This window comes from Girardinichthys multiradiatus, chromosome 17 (assembly GCF_021462225.1).
Source record: "Girardinichthys multiradiatus isolate DD_20200921_A chromosome 17, DD_fGirMul_XY1, whole genome shotgun sequence".
NCBI lineage: Eukaryota > Metazoa > Chordata > Actinopteri > Cyprinodontiformes > Goodeidae > Girardinichthys > Girardinichthys multiradiatus.
In genome coordinates this window covers 12615423-12636202 of record NC_061809.1, presented here as the reverse complement: position 1 = coordinate 12636202, position 20780 = coordinate 12615423, and the positions used below count along the sequence as shown (strand labels likewise).

Sequence of the window (20780 nt, the reverse complement as noted above, 5' to 3'; positions counted from 1 at the left end):
TACTTCCCTGAGGTTATCTGTATCTGGTTGATTACTCTTCCTCTTTCAGCTGCTCTGTGTCTCTCTCTGCCTCAGCTGCAACTCCTTTCCGCTGATTAACTCTTCTGGTTTAATTGTCATTTTCCTCCCCTCGCTGGTTTCTTCCGTTGTACTGGCTTTTGGTCTGTTTACCTACCTCATTCTGTTCTGTGCTCCATGCTGTGTTTTCCTCGAGCCTGAATGTTTGTTTTGTATTTTCTTTTCATTATTAAATCCTTTTTACTCACTGCGCTGCTCCTGGATTCCTGCCCCCATCCTGGTCCAGTATAAACCTCACCAAACATGGCAAACCCTGCTTTAAACTTCTCTACAAGTTTATCCCTGACCTATCTGCCATGTTCCTTGGTCTTCATTATGTTTTTTTTTTTCACTAATGTTGTCTAACAAACCTCTGAGGCTTTCATAGAACAGCTATATTTATACTGAGATTGAATAACACATAGATTGAAACTATTCACTAAGAGACTTCAGAAGGCAATTGGTTGCAGTAGAAATTATTTCAGAGTATCATAGTGAAGGAGACTGAATACTATCACAATCCTTTTAGATTTTATTTGTAAAAATGCAAAAATCCCAAAAATGTTATAATTGTTCTTCTACTTCACAATTATGACAAATGCATCTTATTTTTTGGTGTTAATGTGACCAAAATGTAAAAATGTAAAAGGGCTATGAATGTGCAGGATGCTGTAAAGCACTGTAAGCCTAATGCCATTGTCTTGATCTTTCTGTTTGTTATGAAGGTATATCTGCAGTAACTCCAAATGCAGTTGGCAGTTTGAAACAGAAGCGGGTGCCTCTGCGTCCATGCAGGTGAATGGGTCTAATTTGATCAGCGAAGCAGCACTTGTTTTCATGAGGTAATTACACATGCCAGAAAACTGCCTTTGTGATGCATGTATCCAACAAAGTGTGAGTCTGTGTCAATTAAATGTCCGGAACATGAAGATGTGGGTACTTGTAGGTGGAGAAAGCCATAGAAAATCATGAAAAACTTTTACATTCTTTAAAAGAAGGAAAAACTTAGTAATACTCCCTCAGACTAACTCTTGTTAAAACGGATGAAAAATTTAATAAAATATTCTTGAAGGGCATACACTTCTAATGAGAAGACGCAACTTATTCCTCAACCCAGTGAAAAATTTGTTCTTTACAAATCAATAGCAGGGAAGAAATCACTGTTCATGGAAATATAATATATATACATATATAATATAATATCAAATATTTGGAAAATACCTGACTATTTCTGATCTTGTACTTATTAGCATTACCATCCTCACTGAGGGCAGTAGTCGAAGGTTTGGATAAGTCATGGCCTGCTAAAGCTTGTATAATCTGATGACTTAAATGATACTTGGCCTTGTAGCCCCATTATTTTGTTTTTTTTAAAAGCACTGTTTTCTACACTGGTGTATGGTTGCATATCTGCTGCCAAAAAGACTCGTTTTGTGTTGGTTACATGTACTAGCCCATCTGAGTTGTTACCAAAGGCTTCTTTTAGTACTACTTGCTGCTGGGTTTATACGTCTGTTTGTTTCTTCTGTCCGGTTGTGTTTACTATCTGCTAAGTAATTAAGATCGACAAAGCTCAAGGTACATATCTTATCGCTGTGGAAGTATGCCAACATGAGGCTTTCATCCACCCTTTTAAAATCTCCATGGTCACTGTAGTTAAAAGTAAAACCGTTTTCTATGTGCTCTTATGTTGCTGTTCTACTTTTGTGCTACCTTTTTAAAAGTTGCATATTTGAACATGAAGTTCCACACTTCAGTTCAGCATGCAAATAAAAAAAAGGGCACCTGGACCAGTAAAAGTGACAGACTGACTACGGTGTACAAACCAGTGGATTCAATGATAAATACTTAAAGTTATTATCAATTATCTTTTTGCATAAGTTATTCTGGTAAATAATGTGTCCTCTTACATGAGTTAAACTTTAAAATCTACCAATATTTATATATGTATTCACTGAAGACTTTTAGAAATTGTTTCCCTTGACTGTAATATTAAATTATATGCAGGATTTACCAGCATACAATTATTTCATCCATCCAACAATACCTTTTAATTTTTTTAACTGCCTAATTCTTGTTGTTGGAGAAGGACTGGTGCCCCTCACCACATGTCATGAGTTTATGACAAGGCAACACAGAGACAAGAGCTCAAATTCACTCACACCCAAGGGAATATTAGAATCTTATTTTACCTAAAATGCATGTTTTGGGAATGTGAGAGTACCAAGAGCAGAACACCCTCACATGCACTCGTATACAAACAGGGTTAAAAAAGTCTAAACCAAAAAAACTCTACACAGTAAATACCCAACCAGGATTCAAATCTTGTACACTGCTGCTGTGAGGCCATAGTAGCACTGTACAGTCCCACATGAGAAATCCCCAGAGCTTAATGTAACAGAACCCAATGGATGTGATGCCAACATGTCAGTGTCCCTGTGGAGTACATGTTTTAGCTTGAAAAGGATAACCAAAGACTGCATTGATTAGCACTGTTATGTTGGAGAACGTAGGTACTGGGTACTTTCTCTTAAAGCCATAAAATCTGTATTTTGGGTTTTAGAGCATTTTTGGCTGTGTTGGCCCTTCAATAGACTGACGACCTGTTCAAGGGTCTACATGTTGACTGCATTGTAGGGAAAAGGCCACCTCTTGAATCTAACAGAGTAAAGCAAAAAACAAGTTCCTAAATGTTTTGGCAGATTTGAATCCATTGTTTCATAGAACGTACCCCACCCCTGGCTTATTAAACAGACTCCAGCCTCCCCCCTACCTCCTCCAAGAACCTGCAAGGATTAAGTGGGTATAGAAAACGGAAGATATTTTTAAACAAGTGTCTTAGGTTTTTCTAACTTACTGGTTTTGCAAGCGAGGACTCTGTAGCCCTTTATAACAGAAACGAAAGGTATGATATATTAGATAACATTGAATTTACTTGTACAAAATGAAGCAAAGCTTTACAAACCATTTTGTCTAAATAGGTATTTTGGGAAAGAGCCCTTGGGTAAAATGCCTGTGACTTTTGACAAGCTCATGAAGAATCCTAATGGACAGCAAATAAAAAAGCTTCCCTCCTCATGTTTTCTTACTACAGGTCCTTCTCAAAATATTAGCATATTGTGATAAAGTTCATTATTTTCCATAATGTCATGATGAAAATTTAACATTCATATATTTTAGATTAATTGCACACTAACTGAAATATTTCAGGTCTTTTATTGTCTTAATACGGATGATTTTGGCATACAGCTCATGAAAACCCAAAATTCCTATCTCACAAAATTAGCATATCATTAAAAGGGTCTCTAAACGAGCTATGAACCTAATCATCTGAATCAATGAGTTAACTCTAAACACCTGCAAAAGATTCCTGAGGCCTTTAAAACTTCCAGCCTGGTTCATCACTCAAAACCCCAATCATGGGTAAGACTGCCGACCTGACTGCTGTCCAGAAGGCCACTATTGACACCCTCAAGCAAGAGGGTAAGACACGGAAAGAAATTTCTGAACGAATAGGCTGTTCCCAGAGTGCTGTATCAAGGCACCTCAGTGGGAAGTCTGTGGGAAGGAAAATGTGTGGCAGAAAATGCTGCACAACGAAAAGAGGTGACCGGACCCTGAGGAAGATTGTGGAGAAGGGCCAATTCCAGACCTTGGGGGACCTGCGGAAGCAGTGGACTGAGTCTGGAGTAGAAACATCCAGAGCCCAGGCGTGTGCAGGAAATGGGCTACAGGTGCCGCATTCCCCAGGTCAAGCCACTTTTGAACCAGAAACAGCGGCAGAAGCGCCTGACCTGGGCTACAGAAAAGCAGCACTGGACTGTTGCTCAGTGGTCCAAAGTACTTTTTTCGGATGAAAGCAAATTCTGCATGTCATTCGGAAATCAAGGTGCCAGAGTCTGGAGGAAGACTGGGGAGAAGGAAATGCCAAAATGCCAGAAGTCCAGTGTCAAGTACCCACAGTCAGTGATGGTCTGGGGTGCCGTGTCAGCTGCTGGTGTTGGTCCACTGTGTTTTATCAAGGGCAGGGTCAATGCAGCTAGCTATCAGGAGATTTTGGAGCACTTCATGCCTCCATCTGCTGAAAAGCTTTATGGAGATGAAGATTTCATTTTTCAGCACAACCTGGCACCTGCTCACAGTGCCAAAACCACTGGTAAATGGTTTACTGACCATGGTATCACTGTGCTCAATTGGCCTGCCAACTCTCCTGACCTGAACCCCATAGATAATCTGTGGAATATTGTGAAGAGAACGTTGAGAAACTCAAGACCCAACACTCTGGATGAGCTAAAGGCCGCTATCGAAGCATCCTGGGCCTCCATAAGACCTCATCAGTGCCACAGGCTGATTGCCTCCATGCCACGCCGCATTGAAGCAGTCATTTCTGCAAATGGATTCCCGACCAAGTATTGAGTGCATAACTGTACATGATTATTTGAAGGTTGACGTTTTTTGTATTAAAAACACTTTTCTTTTATTGGTCGGATGAAATATGCTAATTTTGTGAGATAGGAATTTTGGGTTTTCATGAGCTGTATGCCACAATCATCCGTTTTAAGACAATAAAAGACCTGAAATATTTCAGTTAGTGTGCAATGAATCTAAAATATATGAATGTTAAATTTTCATCATTACCTTATGGAAAATAATGAACTTTATCACAATATGCTAATATTTTGAGAAGGACCTGTATTCTCTATTTGGCTTAATTGGGACCACTAGGGTCTGTAAATGTTTGAGCCATTGTGGGTTCACAGAGGCCTGAAGGTGAGGATAAAGATGAAAGCCTGCAGACAAAGAAAATACATTTTGCTCTAGTGGAACATGCGTCGTACAGCAGGGTTGACGTATCAAGACAGGATGATGAAGAAAGGAAGATGAGGCAGAAGGATAAACAAACAGACAAAAGAGAGGGGCTATGCAGACATGAAAAGGAAGGCTTTGAGGGAAAAGGGACTAAGCTTTTAAGGCTGTGAGAAAAAAAAATCTAAACCAACCAAAAAAAAAGATGAAGGGAGATGGAAAAGGACTTCCTTTCAGTCTCCGCTTATTTGTCCTGTTGCTGCAGGGCCTGAGGACAGAGATGCTCTAATGAGCAAGGACACTTACTAATCATCATTCTTTTTGTTTGTAGATTCTGCTTGTTATTCTAACAACATGTCATATGAGCCACGTAGATCCAAAGAAGCTAATTCATGATTTGGTGTTGTCTGAAGAAGCTAACCTTAACTAAGCTACTGATAATCTAATGCACATATGAACAGTGGTGTGCATTTGTAGGTAACGCCCTTTCCCCTGATGCCCTTACATAAAATCTAGTGTGACCACCTGTCTTTAGAAGCCCTCAAATTGGTAACTAAATTAGATCTTTGTTTGAGAACATTAATGAACAAAGAGTATCATGAAGACCAAAGAACCACAGCAGTCAGGTCAAGGAGAAAGTTAAGTATAAAGCAGGGTTGGATTATAAGACAATATCATAATCTTTGAATCACAGAAGCTGTTCAGTCCATTATCTGCAAATGGAAAGGGTATGACTTAGACATGATCATTCAACTAAACGAAGAACAACCAGAGAAGGAGCCATGGTAATTGTGTAGGTGCTGCAGAGAATCACAAACTGTTTTAAAATATGATAACAGGGCAACTATTAGTCACACCATGAATATGCTCTTTATGGAGGAACAAAAGGCAATAAGACAAACAATTGTGAAAGTAAAGCCATAGTAAGTCGTGTTCCCACTTTGCTACAAGCCATGTACACAACAAACATGTGGATGAAGGTGCTCTGCTCGGATGAGACCAAAATGTATCTTTTTAGGCTACATGCAAAATACTATGTGTGCCAGAAGATTGACACTGCACATTATCCTGAACACACTATACCCATCCTAAAACATTGTGGTGGCAACACAGTGATGTGGGGATTCTGTGTTTTGGGTACAGGAAAGCTGGTTAGAGGTGATGTCAAAATTGAGGGAGCTAAAAACAGGACAGGTTTAGAGTGGGCAAATATGTCACTATTTAGATGTGAAAATGTGTTACAGATGAACACCAAAAGACTTGCAGCTGTATCTGCAACGAAGGTGGTTCTACACTGTATTGTTTCAGGGGCGCTGAAGACAGGTGCAATCATTAAAATTTGTGGTCATAAACTGAAACAAGCCTAAATGTGTGGACAGATTAAAGGCACATTGATGCATTTGTAAGACATTCTACAAAGTTACAGAATAATTCCCATTCTGCTGAAACTAAGCTAAAAATTAGGGAAAATATGACTTATATCTGAACACCGTGAACATCCTTGAACATTTTCCTCTCCCCATGTCTGACTCCAACTGTAGAGAATTTTCTTATAGAGAAGAAGTTGCATATAAATCCCTCATTATCCTTGTTCTTTGAGGTGAGATGTGTGTGTGCATGCAGCTAAGCAGGATGTGTGCACCTGCGCTTGTCAGAAACACATGTTTTCAAAGAACCTCCACAATATGCCCCAAGCGAGCGGTCTGATGAGCATTGATTGGCTGAATGAAATTATCAGATGCTGCTGAAGGCCACCCAGTATGTGTGTTTTTGTGTGTGTGTAAATGTCAGCTTGCCTGTGTACCTACAGGCAGCTTCTTCTCTTTATTTATTTCATGTCTCATAACCAAAAACCTATGAGTTTCCTTTTCCCCCAATGAACACACAAGAGTTTTATTGTTGTCATATGTCAACAAAGGCCACCCAGCGTCTCTGTGTGTGCCGTCTTAGTGTCTGCATATGTGCCCGCTCTTATGCTGGCGACGATGCCCTTGTAGATTACACGCCGAGCGCAATCTGTGTTCAGCAGACGTGCCCTCAGAGGGCGGATTATGGGATAAACATAGTGGTAGGTTCCTGTCACACTATATGTCTGCAGACCACCTGCAGGTACTCCTGCAGGCTACTGTAGGACATTTATGAGGAGGTGATCAGCTGAGAGGGAAAACACTCATGCTCATTTATCTGCAACAGCACATGTGCTGACTGCCTGATTAGTTAGTTGTTTCAAGTATTCACAGCCTGCAGGTCTGATGCTGGGGAGTGCAAGTCCAAATATTAGGTATTTGTTCCTATTTAAACTTTGTTTTTACAATCATCATTTGCATTGTTAGCATTGCTTAAAGCCAGATTAGTTTTAAAGTGAGACCTTTAATGTGCCCTCTGATCTGAATATGCTTGATAATAAATGTTTGGAACAAGTGGAAATAGATGTAGAGAAAGTGTTTCTTCAAATTACTGTGCTTTGCAAACAGTGTTCATATCCCTTTTTTTATATTTGTTCCCGTCATAACCATAAACTTTTACATAATTGGGATTTTATCTGATAAACTGACACAAAGTAGCATATTTAATTAACTTTTAAACGTTATATACAAGTAGAAATCTCAGTTTGGTTTGCATTTATATGTAGCCTTAAATAAATTTATATAAATTTAAATTCAATACGTTTTGCCTGCATGCAAAACATTTTCCCACCATGACACGTGGTGGCAGAATTATGTCGTGAGAGATTTGGGAAATGGAAAAAAAGCAATCACAAAAGTGCCATGTAATCCCTGTCCCTGCTGAAGAAAAGCATTACCACAGCATGATGCTGTCACTGCCATTGTGGTTCATGATGAGAATAGTATCTGAAGGGTAATGTTTTGTTTTCTGCCACACACTAATTTGCATGTAGACAAAAATGTGATCTTTTTATCAAGGGGTGGCAGATAAAAGCTGTCTGAATACAAATTTTAACAATTCTCAGAGGCTTTCACAAAATGGTTGCATTTACACTGAAATTAAATTACACACAGGTGTTCTGGGTTTAATTTCTAGGGTCTATTTTTAAACCCAGAACACACTGGATTTTATTTAGACAAACGGGGCTGAATACATATGCATCCCACACTTTTCAGATCTTGATTTATAAAATAAATTCCCATTTCCATTTCCAGTACACACTCATGCACTACTTGGTGTTGGTCTACACATCAAATCCTACTGCAATATCAAAGTTTGTGGTTGTAATGGGATGAAATGTGAAAATGTAAAATCTGCATAAATATTTTTGCAAGGTGCTGTAAATTAGAGCAGAATGTGTTAAGAAAATAAATGACCGCAAATAGAGAAATAAATTGCATTGAGCTGCTGATGTTTGAGTTCTATCCAGAGCTTTTGAAAATGAAGGCGAACATGTTCATAGGCAACTTGTGTTGATACATTGCTTTAATTTCTAAAACTCAAGCACATCCCACTCACACCAACAGCGCTCACACATCCATCCTCAGATAAACTCCAACGAAGATGTTGTCTTATACACAGCCCTGTCTGCCCACGTGAGCTCACACAGATTGCCACGACCACATAAAGAGGCACACTCCTCTCTTCTACTGCTGATCTCAAGGACATTCAGTCAACATTTACTGGGGCTTTGATGGCTTTACAGCGTCGTTATTGCTGCCTCCCTTCACTCCACCTCCTCCTCTTCCTGCTTGTGTCATCAGCAGGTCTCAGTCTTTTGTATCATTGTGTAATTAACCACACAACAGGGAGTGGCCCAGCATCCAACTTTTGGCACTGATTAGAAAAAGCAGGTCTCCCACTTCAAGCCAACGCCATCTGGTCGCTATTTTTAATTTAGGCAAGATGATTCGGGAAGGAAAAATTGCCATCCTCTGCCTTGATGAAACACTTCCAATACTTTTCTTTTTGGGTATTTTTCTTTTGTACTTTTTAGGGAACAACAGTTAGGTTCTGTTTTAAATTTGTGGTTTTTCATTACTTGATTTACAATTTTAGCAGACACAGATACTTACTGCACTAATTTCATATTACAGCTGCATAAAATGAACACTGATGTTGAAAGTGTAATTGAAATAATAAGAAATGAGGATATGTTTCACAAAAATCCTCACTTGTTTTCCTCTGAGACATAAAATAGTTTCATAGGAGAAATTTTTCATTTTCCTAAGGGGGGAATGGGTTTGGTAAGAGTCTATGACCAGAAAATATCTTGTCAAGAGTGTATAATGTGCAAAAATAGATTTGTTTCACACTTAACATCTTGTCAGAGTTGATGATGTCAATTAGGGATTAGCATATTTTGTTGTAATGGCTTTCTAATTTTTTATCTGTTGTGCTGTGAAAAAGTATTTGCCTCTTTACATATTTCCTTTTTATGCTTTTTTGTGGCATTTAAATGTTACCGATCATGAAACCCATTTTATTATCAGCTAAAGATAAACTGGGTAAATATAAAATGCAGCTTTAAATGATGGTTTTGTAGCAATGAGACTGGCTTTTATGTAATGTGTCCTACCCAAACTGTTTTGGAGTGTGACATCTACGAGTGTAAGGTGGGATATAATCCGTAACGGCTGTTGTACGAAGTTTAGTAAAAGTTTCCTGTGAGCAATTGCCGACACAACAGCCCAGTTTGTATCGGCAACAGGAATAACAAGCCAAAACAGGTTCCATTTAATCGAGGAGATAAGTTATCCAAACCAAACTGATCCTATGTGGAAAAGCAATTGATCCCCTTTAATTACCTGTGATTAACATAATTTATTGGAAAGCTGAGTAGAGTTTCACTTTTCACACCCATGGCTGATTAGTGACAGAGCACGATAATCAACAACTCACTTAATTAGAACCTGTATGACAACATTAAGCAGGCTACAATATTTCAAAAAGCAACATGTAAAGAAAATCTAAAGAAAATTTCAGAAAAAAAGGAAATTGACATCTATGAGTCTGGAAAAGGTTACACAGCCTTTTTGGACATGGTTGAACTAGTGTAAACCACAGTGAGAGCCATTATCTGCAAATGGAGAAAACATGGTGGTGAACAATCCAAAATTACGCCTAGACTAAATGAGTCATCCAGAAAGAAACAAAATAATCAGAAAACATCTAAAGCACTGCAGACCTCACTTACCTCAGTTAAAGTCATTTTTCTTGATTTAACAATCAGAAAGGGGCTTGTCAAAATGGTGTACTCCGGGGAGTTCCAACAAGAAAATTAATGCTGACCAAAAGGACCACTAAGGCCCATCTGACGTTTCCCAAAAAACATCTTTATGATCCCCAAGACTTCTGGGAAGATATTCTCTAAAATTACTTTCACAAAGAGCCAGATTGTTCCTGACAGCTTTTTTTACTTATTTAATGAAAAATTTAATTTATTCAGGCTATCTTTGTCTGATATTAAAATGTTTATTCTCAAATATTTTATTGTACATGTGATACAGTAAATGGAATTTATTTTTATTGTCATATTTACATTGGAAGAAAATGTAATTATTTCCAGAGTAAAATGTGTGTGTAGTTTGCTGAAGTCCCGCCCACTGGCTGGAATCCTAATGGATCTAAAGTGATGCTGGCATTTACCTCTACAGGTCACACACAGCTGATTGACCTGGCCTCCATCTCCACATTGCACTCATGGGGCCCCATATGAGCCCTATCTTATTTGGTGGTGATGTCAGAGATTAAAAAGGGGTGACAATTTGTTTAAACCCTTCCTGAATGCTCTTCCTCTCTCTCAGGAGGATATTGAAAAGATGCTTCAGGCTTTCCTCCAGCAAAGCAACAAGCAGAGAATAATTCTTTATTCGGCCAACGCCAAATTCTTTTTCCTTTTTTTCTGTACTCAACTCACACTCAGACACTAACATATAAACTGCATCTTTGTCCTATATTTCAGCTGCAGCTTGGATTTTCCAATTCTGTGGGATTGTATCACTCCTGAAGACTAACTTGGAAAAGTTCGGTTGTTGAACTATTGAACTCCATTTCTAAATTTCCTTTCAAGAGGTATTTTAAGATGAATTCAACACTTGACAAAAACCACTTTTCTTGCTGCTTGAGCAGTTTTTACAGAAGGAATGCACATTTCATGGGAGAAAAAAGGGTGCACAAAACTTTAAATGACTATAAAAAAGTCCCATGTCTTCTAATCTCACTTCATTACTTACACACATGCCGCTGCATGTCATGTTGCTGCGACCAACTGTTATGTGCTTTGGGCACAGATTTTTATTATTTTTGTATACCTTTGTTTTTGTAGTTAAATCGGTTTTCTTTACCATATTTTGTATTTGAGATATGGAGTTTAAACAAAAATTCAACATGGAAGACTCACCAACCCGCCACGTCCGATCACTCCTCACTGGCTGCTCCAATCAACGGCAGGTCCGCGCTTCTCCTCAGCCAATCATCTCCGAGGGCATCACTTTTAAAGACCATCTGCATGGAAAACACCGCTCTTCTGCTGAGTTTTGACGCTCCTCCACCCCTTCTCCACCACAGGCTCCCAACTCCTTCCATACCAAGGCCTACGTCACCACCAGGATTGGATCCAGGGGGGGAGACTTACCTAATCATAATCCAAAAATTTATTCAAACCTACTTCACCCTCAGCGTTTACGTCTTACTCAGGGGTCCGAGCGCCAAAGAAATAATCTTTCATTAATAAATTATTTAATTGTCTTCTTGTTGTTTCTCCGTTATGTGAGTTTTTCCAGGTTGAAATGTATTTTTGCTATTTTTAGGGATATATATATAGATATATATAATGTATATTTTACTGGAACGCTGGCCTCTGTTAGCCTATAAATAGGCTGGGCTTTGGGCGCGTTCCCTTTCTCTCTCTCTCTCTCACCGCTTGCTCTCGCTACCCAGGTGTCTCTCGCTAGTGCACTCTTCCAGCCGGTTGTTAGTGTTGTAGGCCTCAGCATGCCTTAAGCTGTCCTGTGTTTTAGCTTTTGCTAACTATGGCCTTTTGTTCTAGTTTTTGCCTGGTGGAACCGGCTGTCTTGTTTTCGTTTTCTTTCTGTTGGGTTTAGGTTCCCTTTTGATTTTTCCTTAGTCTGGTGTTGGTAGCGGCTTCAACGGCCCTGTCTAGGGTTGGCCCAATGCTGCACCTGTTGTTCATGTTTGGCCGGCTCACCAGGTCCATCTTTTGGTTATACTTTGGGTTTTTTGTTTGCCGCAGGGAGGTATGGGTTCTTGGTTTTCTTTTTCTTCACAGAAAGTCTAAAAAACATCTAAAGAAACGAAACTTCAAAGAACGGGCAAAGTAATTAATAAACTTAAATGAACCCAAGTCCTGTATCCGTGTCCTCTCTAAATATGCTGTGATCTTTTAGGACCGTAACACCAACACAAAACCTTTGTCATCACTAAGGCTAATGAAGTTGAAGTCCCTCTGCTAATATGTTGCTCCTTCACAAGTTTCCTCCGAGTTAATGTTTCTTGTGTTACCTCTAAGTGTACGACAGCATTTTGATGTTTTGTTTTGCTTGTTACCCCCCATTTATGATTGGAACTATTTTCAATAGCATTAAGAAGGAGTAGGATATGTATTGGGATGCAATTAAGCTAAAATTATTCATGCCTCTGGCAGGTATTGGTAATTTTGTGTTTCACTGTATAGACCATGGCAAATATAACAAAAAATTGGGTTACTGTAATCAGATAATTTGAATGCTATGAAAACCATGATAGTTTTAGTTTAGTGTATCTCAAGAAATGTGGAGGTATTTTTTTAATGAGGATAGGAACTTTTTATTCAAAAGAAATATATATTTTAACCAATAATTGTCTGTGATAATCACAGAAAAATCGAATTGATATTTCCAAAATAGTTCAGATAAGAAGCCAATTTGATTAACTTGAATGATTTTGTAAAATATCTGTACATTTAACATCCCTGTGCTTAGTCTTGACACATGACAAAGTTGCTGAACATTTCAACATATTGATTGTTGAGTCACATAAGAGAACCTGTTTCCTGTACTGTTATATTGTCCTGTCTGCTCATAATTGTACAATCACACAGCAATCACTGTGGAAAAAAAAAAACAAGCACCAGAACTCTTTTTTTTCTGGTGCAAGTAAGGAGAGATGGCAGAGTAGTAGGAGGAAAACGGAGCAACCCACACAGACAGAAAAAGTTGTTTTTGTTTCTGTCCACTTTTTTCTCTCTTAAAAACATCCCAGCAGTGCAGAAGTTATTATGGAGCCCAGAATTGCCTAATGTGCTTATTTCTATTGCTAATGCAGCAGACATAAAGGAGGACAGCCCCTAGGTCTCCGAGGAAAACTGTACAGTACAATAAAGACCTGTAAGCACAATTTAGGTAATTAGATGGCAAGGCTGGAATTAAGGTCCCACATGAGCATATTAAAAAAATCTTCTGCAACAACCACACATAATGTGAAAATGCACAGATAAAGTAAAAACAGGCAATTTGTGCTCATTTATCCTAAACAATTGTGTGCAACAATGATAAAGTACAGCGATTGTAAATGAGTTTTAGTTTTTTAGTCCCTTTCCTCTGCTTCCTCCATTCTGTCGCCCTTTGAACTCTTTGCCTCAAAGTCATATTAACAATGAATAATCCTCTGAATATAATTTTTAACACCCATGCTGTACTCAGCCAGCAGCTACTTATCCGCTTGCGGTTTGAGACAAAAGATGGTTGGATGTAAATTTGGAGCCATGGGAAGTGGGAAATAAAGTAGAGGGAAAACCTAGAAAAAAAAAAGACACACAGGCCATAAAGGGAGTTGGGGCAGCATGATGAAAACAAGAAAACACAGGAAAGCCAGAGGAGCAAATGATATTGGTGAAAGGGGAACAGAGGAAGTAAAAGAGGCTGATTTGTTGAAAAAAATATATAAAGAAGAGGGGGAGGCTTGGTGGAAAGTATGGTGGGTGTGTGATTTATGCCTGGGGAGCTCTGCGTCTCCCTTTGAGGCTGCCTGCTGAGTCCTTAACCTGAGAGGCGGAATTATAATCCCCCTGCTGTATAGAACCTATATGGCGCTTAGAGAACAGGAAAAGTATTTAAAGCCGGTGAAAATGTAGAAAACTTGTCAATTTGTCTTACTTTTCTCCAAACAGCAACACAAACATATTTTTATTGAAAGGCTGTAAGAAATCTGAACATTTCTTGAACATGTCCTTCAGCCCTGAGAATTCTTTGATTTACCGTATTTTCCGCACTATAAGGCGCACCGGATTATAAGGTGCACCTTCAATGAATGGCCTATTTTAGAACTTTTTTCATATATAGGGCGCACCAGATTATAAGGCGCATAGAATAGAAGCTACTGCAGTCAAACGTTTGACTGGGGTTGCGTTATGCATCCACTAGATGGAGCTGTGCTAAAGAGAATGTCAACAAAACAGTCAGATAAGTCAGTCAAACTTTATTAATACACTACAAACCAGCGTTCTGATAACTCCATTCACTCTCATGGTAAGGTCTCCTCTACATAGAATTCTATTGAATAGAGCCAACCGCATGTTAGGAATGCATTGGAGTCTATGAAGTTGAAGTTGAAATCAAACGTTAGTTAAAACGTGAAAGGGAACTTTTCCCTGATTCAGTAAACACGTAAAAGAAACAGTTTGATGCACTAAATCAAACGTTAGTACTGTTAACCTTTCCTGTTTCTGTCCCCTGACCGTAGTCTGATGACACAGGGGAGACGCTTTCTCCAGGGCCGAAGTTACTAGTTTCCTCGGGGTTAACTCCCTCACTCATACGTTGCTGAGTTGAGCATGAAGGAACAGCATCAAAACACTGAGTTGTTGACGAGATTCGGGGTTCTTTTTAATGACTTTGCAGCACGTAAAAACACAGGGCTTACAGACCCATACACCGCTGCTCCGGTCGCCGTCTCTACCCACCCCACACACACAATAATACCAACGTCACTCCTTCACTCTTGATTCTCAGCTACGGCAGCACACAGCGCCACCTCTGTCCGGAGGAGTAATGTCAACATCTTCCATACACACACACGAAACATACACCCCAAACACTGAGCTTCTAATCACATATAGTTCAGGCAATTCCTGCAACATTACATTCAAATGTTATACACACACAAGTGGTGTTGGACTAGGAGTAAGCACAGTACAGGTGTTTACCGCCATTACCTCGGCGACGCCCCTGACTACGGTAGCCGTAATGCTGCAAGCGGTACGGCTTTGTAGTTTACCAGTCATACTGAAACATTTTGACAGAGCGCTGTGTACAACCAGTATGGATCAACCAATTAACCAATTGATCCATATATAAGGAGCTCCGGATTACAAGGCGCACTGTCATTTTTTGAAATAATTAAAGGTTTTTAAGTGCGCCTTATAGTGCGGAAAATACGGTACACATTTTGCTTGATTTTTAGCTCTTCAAAAGAAAATAGCACAATTTTAACAAAAGATGTTGTAGCGTGGGACTCCATTCACCCCCTTTGCAGATTTAATATTAATGTGTTTAGATCAAACACTAAGTAGGTGTCAGATGTGCTGATTTGAGTCTAAGAAGTCTAAAAGATATCTGTCCAAGAAGCAACACAGCTTCCTTTTGTTATTCTTTTATCTGTATAAAATTACTCTCATTTACTCATTACCTCCTGTAATGTATGGCTTTATAGAGTCACAAACGGCTTCATTAGTTTCTTCATTTAATATTTCACAAACTACTTAGAGCAGTAATTTAACAGTAGAATATTATATAGGCCTTGCAAAAGGTTTCACATTTTTCATATTTAATGCATTTCATTTCATCTGCAGTTTACAACGATAGATCAAACAAAAGTGGCATAATAGTATAGTGAAAAATTCGTGGCTTTAGACATTTTCTATAAAGAGAAATCTGAATATTTTTGCTTGTTCTTTTTTACAAAAAACCTTAAGCTCGGTCAGACTGGATGAGGATCATCTGTGGACATACATTTTCAAGTCTTGCCACAAATTCCTAATTGGAATAATCTCTGGACTTTGACCATGCTTTTCTGCTTCCACCCCAGTATTAAGTCTTTTCCAGCCTCTAACTGGCTTTCTTCCATGATTTACTTGTTTTCCTAATCTTCCCATTGACTCTGACCAGCTTCCCTGTCTTTAATGAAGAAAAGCATCCTCACAGCATGATGCTCCCACCTCCATGTTGTAAGGTGGGATGTACATGGTTAGCTTGAGCATTTACAGAACATGGAAAACAAAAATACAATGTTTTATTAAATGGTACCTGATTATTTATTGATCTGTAATAGAACAAAGCTTGTGTTCTGCCACTGTTTTAGTCTCTTTGAGAACTAAAAGTAAAAAAAAACAAAAACAAAATGAGGTTAATCATACAGACAGTTGCTCTTAAAGGTGTACAGACCTGTTAAAATGTCAAGTTTAATGATGTAAAAAAGAAAATTTGATAAATCAAAAGTTCTTCCACATATGCAACATTTATACTTTACAGTTCAAGTAAAAAGTAAGGTCGTAAAAAATATAAAGCAGTTACAACCCTGCATAAGCTGCATAAATGTTCAAAGTTAATATTTGTAGCGCACTCTTTGATTCAGGTTCAGCATTAAGTCTTCTTGGGTTCACAGCTGCAATCAGTTATAGTGAATCTGATAACCCTGAAATAAAGCTTCAGCTTTGTAGGGCATTTACATTTACTCATCTGAATCCTTTAGCTATATTTGCATACAATTTAAAATGGATCAAAATCTCCTCAGAGGTATCAGTTAGGAGAAGGGTACAATAAAAAATCCACAGCATTATTCATTAACCCTGGCTCTGTGGAGACAGTCACTTATTGTCTTAAAAAAATGTGGGATAACAGGAAGAGCTTCAGAACATGATATTTCTCCAAAGCTGATCAAGTCCAGTCCTCTTTCTCTTCTTAGCCCAGGTAAGACATTTCTAACTTTTTTTTTTCTGGTCCAGGATTGATTTGAGTTGAGGAATGTGGTGTTGTAGCTCAGATACATCTGTGTGGTGGCTCTTGAATCTCCCCCATATCATTTAAAGTAAGCTTTGCTTAACAATTCATTTTTTTTTAAACCATACTTGATCCTTCCACTCAACTTTCTCCCTCATATACTTGGATACACAGTAAACAGCACGTTCAATGACCTTTTCTGGCTTACACGCCAGCGGCAGTCCCTTCCATAACTGTGTAAATGACAACAAAACATTTTTGTATTAGAAAGATTTTCTTAGGTCTTGTGTAATATTAAAATTTTCATAGAAACAGAATTTTTATTTTTATTAGCTGTATGCAATAATCACCTAAGTTAACAGAGATAATTGCTAAAAATACAGTTTATCACTATGTGTAATCAATTTTTGAGGTTCACACTCTGAATTACTGAAATTAATGATATTCTACTTTACTAAGATTCAACTCTATTTCTAGTGTCTTAACCAAAAAGATCTCTATTGAATAAGGTTTGATAACACTAATTCACTCATACAAACACCCACATCGTGCTAATATTCCTGGTGAACATGCTAAATTGTATCTCCTGTTAGGAGTGTAGATCTGCTTACCTTGTTACACTAAAAACCAGCATTGCTGATCTTTTTGGAGGCAAGTGAAAAAGTTTCCCCTGTTGGTCCCTGACACTGCTCACTGTGTTTGTTGTTGCATACATGTAATGGATCAAGCTAAATTGCCTCACGTTGCTGGGCAAAAACACACAAACCCACTCTAAGGTAGCACTGATATTTCACGCAGAGCAACGATGCACAAGCACATAGCAAAATAGTATGTACATGTTCCTCATGCAGTAATGGACTGCTAAACTCACATGCTGTGCTGTTTAATTTAATATGCACTGTCTAATACTCCCCATGCTAACATAACCTCATGGTCACTGAATGATGCTGATTGATATAATGCAGAATATGTTGGATGCTCCTATTTTACCTGATCTGAGTGTTTACATAGATGGATTTGGTCATTTCGGGATATGCACTATCTTTAGCAAGACGATATATCTGTTTTGTTTCCAAAGATGCTGTAAGTCAGAGTAGTGACTCCTTTGCTGTCAAAGTATTCTTGCGCCTCTGTCATCCTACATTATCCATAATTACCCACAAGGAAGAGACAGTCCACATCCCTGGGGATACATATGCACGTACACACACAGAGACCATTCAGACAATATAACAAAGAGGGTTATGAACATGCAGACTGTGTTTCTTCCTAATTACTACCTCCTCAGCTCCATTGTATGTGCTGTAGCAAAACACAAATGACAATAGCCAGGGCCATGCTACTGCAAGTATTGCAGCTTGGTTCACCAATTCGTATGCTTGACTTTGTCATCAGCAAAGTGAGATATGATATGGCATGTTGTCTTTCTGAGTTGCCATGAGACTATATGGGGCAGAATATTAGTTACATTCATGTGATCACAAGCATTTAAAGCTGTTTTCACAATATTTATGCCATTACTGAGGTGTAATTTGGAGACTACAAAGCAATTTAAAAAAGTGATAAAAGAATTGCTAACTTTGGCTATATTAGTATCACCCCATCAAGCTATTGGTTATCTGACTTGTGCTTCATTTGTGTAAAAGCACACTATTTTGCGGGAGTTTGCATGTTCTCCCCGTGCATGCGTGGGTTCTCACGGGGTACCCCAGCTTCCTCCCACAGTCCAAAAACATGCTTGTTAGGTTAATTGGTCTCTCTAGATTGCCCTTAGGTGTGTGAATGAGTCTCTAGCCCATAGACTGCTGGAAATAGGCACCAGCTTCCCCGAGACCCACTATGGAAGAAGTGATATAGAGAATGACTGACTGACCATAGCATGCAAAAATTGATCACAAAATAAGTAAGGCCGCCACAGATTTTTTGCACATGAAAGGATTCCACCTATAAATACATACAGCATATAAACTGCACATGTACACCACAACTCCAGAAGCAACAAAACTATGACTGATACTGCAAGAATGACCCAAATATTAACCTCACTATTAATCTCATAGTAAACTATGCTCTCTGCGCTGATAAAATTTCACCCACCTCAGCATGACAGATGCTTGAAAGTGAATGTCACAGGTTGGCCTGCACAATATATCACATATTGATCATGTGTATATCATGAAGAACTGAGTGGACTACAATAAATGAAAACTAATTATTCAAGTACCATGCATTCAGACTCTGTCTGTATTATATTTGGTCACACCAAATTGTTTAATGTAGCATAAGAAGACAAAAAGGTGGTAATGTGGTAAAGTCATTAAGAAATGCCAAAACATGACCTAGATAGACTAATCATTATCTTGGCTCTGTTTGGTAGGAACTCAAAGCAGAAAGTCACAATCACAAATATTATGACATATCAACAGGGTGACCAGATGTCTGAATGTGGGACAAGGATGCTTATGAGCAACAATGACACATAACCAACGCTATATCATAAATATTAATTTAACGCAGTTCTCTGATTTCATTAATCATTCTCTGATTTGCCTGTTAATGCACAACAATGAATTAGCACAAGTAAAAAAAGAATGTATTATACTTTTTTGAAGTTTAACAAAAAGTTCATCAGAAAAAAAACTTTGCAGAAAAATGTTATTAACAAACGTTTGTTAAACATTTTAAAAATTACGTTTATCAGGCAGAAAAGAAAAACCTCCTTACAACTAAGAAACACAAAACCGTATCCAGTTCCACACTTGCAAGCTGCTTTCACATGACATCTTGTTTGCTATTTTAGAGTCTGGAAACATGGTCGATGCTAGCTTACTACCACAGTCCACTGACCTATAAGTGTGAGAGGGCTGCACTGTGTGGTAAACACTGGTAATTTTGACTGCTGTTACCTTGTCTGTCTGGCAGTCATCTTTGGGTTTGAGTAAAAATGAGTCCATATCGCCAGTTGCGTTTCACTTTTACAGTGTTGCTTCACATCGTGCCCCCCTCCGTGTGAAAATGTAAAATTTGGCAAAAACTATAATCACATTTCACTCTTCTCACCCTGTTATAAATTGTTTCACACTCTTTGTTGTAGCTGCATTTTCATTTTTGACATAGTAAATTTAAACAGAACAAGAAAATGATTTTGATGTATTCAGAAAGAAATTATAACTAATATCGTGGTGCTCCAGTTGGTCATGATGTGGGATGTTGCCGATGTCTGTGATGATGACTGTAGCTATGCTTTCTTTACATTTCAGAGAACTGCCTTTCAAATACCTTTTTGACTTTTAAGAATCTAACCCAGTCAAATGCAGGACATTGTTTCAATTTCTAGGACACCAGGACAGGAGTGAAAACTGAGGCCTAGTCCTGCACAAATCGGGACATCTGGTCATTTTGCATATCATGCAGCTCTAATCAAAAGTAACATACACATTTCAAAGATCTTATAGGACTTAGTGTTCCACGAAAACTCTGTCACATCCTTATATTTAGAGCCAGATAATTTGTCATAGATAATACACCATGCTTAAATGAATATATATGTGTGTAAATTAGGGATTCTTGGTTTGGCTGATGTAACAATACATTCCTCTACCTACTCCAATATATGAAATGGAATCAACAGTGATGAATACAATTGAATAGCATCCCTTTCATCAGGCCCGCGCAATGCCAGTTCAAAAGCATCACAAAATGTAATACAGTCAATGAGTTTAGATTAAAAAATAAGGATTCTTATCAACCTCTTCATTGTGCCTTCTTACCGCAATGCGGTGTCCATCATCCAGCTGTGCCGCTATGCTAATCTTTCTGAGCACAGCTAGCTTGACACAGTTTTCCATATGAACTCTTGATTGTTAATGCTTCTCAATGCATTCGGAGAGATGCTTCAAGTCGGTTTAAATCACATTTGGCACTTTTAAAGAGAATGCAGGGGACACAGAAAAGTGCTATGTTTCTTCCACAGCC

At 38.5% G+C, this 20780-nt stretch overlaps 1 long non-coding RNA gene across 1 annotated transcript in view; it reads left to right on the top strand.

The window, feature by feature from the left end:
• The first annotated feature begins 782 nt into the window (after positions 1–782).
• LOC124882659 overlaps positions 783–20780 on the top strand; it is a 34642-nt gene continuing 14644 nt past the window's right edge. The window contains exon 1 of the long non-coding RNA XR_007041954.1: positions 783–899. This is a non-coding gene — a long non-coding RNA (uncharacterized LOC124882659). The remainder of the gene's footprint in view (positions 900–20780) is intronic.